This window comes from Ascidiella aspersa, chromosome 5, assembly GCF_963924565.1.
Source record: "Ascidiella aspersa chromosome 5, kaAscAspe10.2, whole genome shotgun sequence".
Lineage (NCBI taxonomy): Eukaryota > Metazoa > Chordata > Ascidiacea > Phlebobranchia > Ascidiidae > Ascidiella > Ascidiella aspersa.
The window spans coordinates 8814186-8816685 of record NC_139451.1 but is presented as its reverse complement, the minus strand read 5'-3'; the positions used below and the strand labels follow the sequence as shown (position 1 = coordinate 8816685).

Below are 2500 nucleotides of genomic sequence, written 5' to 3'. Positions count from 1 at the left end.
TCAGACCAAAAACCGACCGGGCTTCGGCCCGCAACCTTTGGTGACTCTGGATAACTTTGCGGATCGCACGGTCTCGCACCGGCGACGGATCATTCAAGTGTCTGCCCTATCAACTTTCGTCGGTACGGTACTGGCCTACCGAGGTTCTTACGGGTAACGGAGAATCAGGGTTCGATTCCGGAGAGGGAGCCTGAGAAACGGCTACCACATCCAAGGAAGGCAGCAGGCGCGCAAATTACCCATTCCCGACGCGGGGAGGTAGTGACGAAAAATAACAATACAGGACTCTAAACGAGGCCCTGTAATTGGAATGAGTACACTTTAAAACCTTTAACGAGTATCCATTGGAGGGCAAGTCTGGTGCCAGCAGCCGCGGTAATTCCAGCTCCAAAAGTGTATATTTAAGTTGTTGCGGTTAAAAAGCTCGTAGTTGGATTTTGGGCGCAGGCGGCCGGTCCGTCGCAAGGCGTGTACTGGCCGTCCTGGCCTCACCTCCGGTTCTCCGCCGGAGCCCTTGACTGAGTGTCGGCGGCGGCCGGAACGTTTACTTTGAAAAAATTAGAGTGTTCAAAGCAGGCGATTCGCCTGAATAATGGTGCATGGAATAATGGAATAGGACCTCGGTTCTATTTTGTTGGTTTTCGGAGCGCGAGGTAATGATTAAGAGGGACAGACGGGGGCATTCGTACTGTGCCGTTAGAGGTGAAATTCTTGGATCGGCGCAAGACGAACGACTGCGAAAGCATTTGCCAAGAATGTTTTCTTTAATCAAGAGCGAAAGTCAGAGGTTCGAAGACGATCAGATACCGTCCTAGTTCTGACTATAAACGATGCCAACTAGCGATCGGGGGGCGTTAGTTTTACGACCTCTCCGGCAGCTTGCGGGAAACCAAAGTCTTTGGGTTCCGGGGGAAGTATGGTTGCAAAGCTGAAACTTAAAGGAATTGACGGAAGGGCACCACCAGGAGTGGAGCCTGCGGCTTAATTTGACTCAACACGGGAAATCTCACCCGGCCCGGACACAGTGAGGATTGACAGATTGAGAGCTCTTTCTTGATTCTGTGGGTGGTGGTGCATGGCCGTTCTTAGTTGGTGGAGCGATTTGTCTGGTTAATTCCGATAACGAACGAGACTCTGGCTTGCTAACTAGTTACGCGACCCAATCGGTCGGCGTCTAACTTCTTAGAGGGACTAGTGGCGTTTAGCCACACGAGATTGAGCAATAACAGGTCTGTGATGCCCTTAGATGTTCGGGGCCGCACGCGCGCTACACTGACCGGATCAGCATGTGCTCGCCTTGGCCGACAGGTCTGGGTAACCCGCTGAACCCCGGTCGTGCTAGGGATAGGGAATTGCAATTATTTCCCTTGAACGAGGAATTCCCAGTAAGCGCGAGTCATTAGCTCGCGTTGATTACGTCCCTGCCCTTTGTACACACCGCCCGTCGCTACTACCGATTGAATGGTTTAGTGAGGTCCTCCGATTGGACCTGGCGCGGCCGGCAACGGTCGAGCCGGCGTCCGAGAAGACGATCTAACTTGATCATTTAGAGGAAGTAAAAGTCGTAACAAGGTTTCCGTAGGTGAACCTGCGGAAGGATCATTAACGGTCTCGCAAACGCTTCGGCGAACGCGAAACTCGGACAAGCGAGAGAAAAAGTCTTTGCTACCCGGCGCCCGACCCGCGAGGAGCGGCGCGCCGGCCGGCGATTCGGTCACCCGGTAATGTTTGCGCGTCGAGTGCCGCGGTGCCGCGCGCTCCGGCTTCAAGCGTCGGCCTGGCCGACCGCTCGGCGCGGTCTATTTTGTCACCCTATAGTGCGAGGCACTGTGCGAGCGAAACAATCGTGGATGGCTCTTGGCGGTGGATCACTCGGCTCGTGAGTCGATGAAGGACGCAGCTAGCTGCGTGAATTAGTGTGAATTGCAGGACACATTGAGCATCGACGTTCTGAACGCAAATTGCGGCCTCGGGTCAATCCCGGGGCCGCGCCCGCCTCAGGGTCGCGTTGCAAACGTTCCGCGCGGGGATTTCTCCGCGCGGCTGCTGCGGCGTCGGACGCGCGAGCGCCCGTCCCGCTCAAGACAGCACGGCACGATGCGCGACGATCGCGACCAGAATCCCGCGCGGCGGCGGCGAGTCGACCTCGAAGAGGCCAACGGCTGGCGGCTCAAGGGCGGGAATCGAGGTGCGCGACGGCGCGCGGCGCCGACGGCGAGCGCGGAACGGGAAGAATAGTCCCGGTCCTTACTTTCGGCCTGAGGTCGGACGAGGCTACCCGCTGAATTTAAGCATATTACTAAGCGGAGGAAAAGAAACTAACGAGGATTCCCTCAGTAACGGCGAGTGAAGCGGGATGTGCCCATCGCCGAATCCGCGCGCTTTTGGAGTGCGCGGAATTGTGGCGTACGGAATTCGTCACGGCGCGCTTCGCCGGTCGCCCGCGTCCTTCTGATCGAGGCCTTTTCCCAGAGCGGGTGTCAGGCCCATGGCGGCGACA

At 56.7% G+C, this 2500-nt stretch overlaps 2 non-coding genes and 1 pseudogene across 2 annotated transcripts in view; all 3 read left to right on the top strand.

Moving 5' to 3' along the window:
- The window catches only part of LOC146142519 (small subunit ribosomal RNA), a 1811-nt gene extending 206 nt beyond the window's left edge, over nt 1-1605 (top strand). Inside the window, exon 1 of the ribosomal RNA XR_014500731.1 lies at nt 1-1605. This exon is cut by the window's left edge and continues 206 nt beyond it. This is a non-coding gene — a ribosomal RNA (small subunit ribosomal RNA).
- A 247-nt stretch (nt 1606-1852) lies between these two features.
- On the top strand, nt 1853-2006 carry LOC146142518 (5.8S ribosomal RNA). The gene has a single exon (XR_014499248.1). It is a non-coding gene; the product is annotated as a 5.8S ribosomal RNA (ribosomal RNA).
- A 248-nt stretch (nt 2007-2254) lies between these two features.
- The window catches only part of LOC146142517 (large subunit ribosomal RNA), a 3679-nt pseudogene continuing 3433 nt past the window's right edge, over nt 2255-2500 (top strand).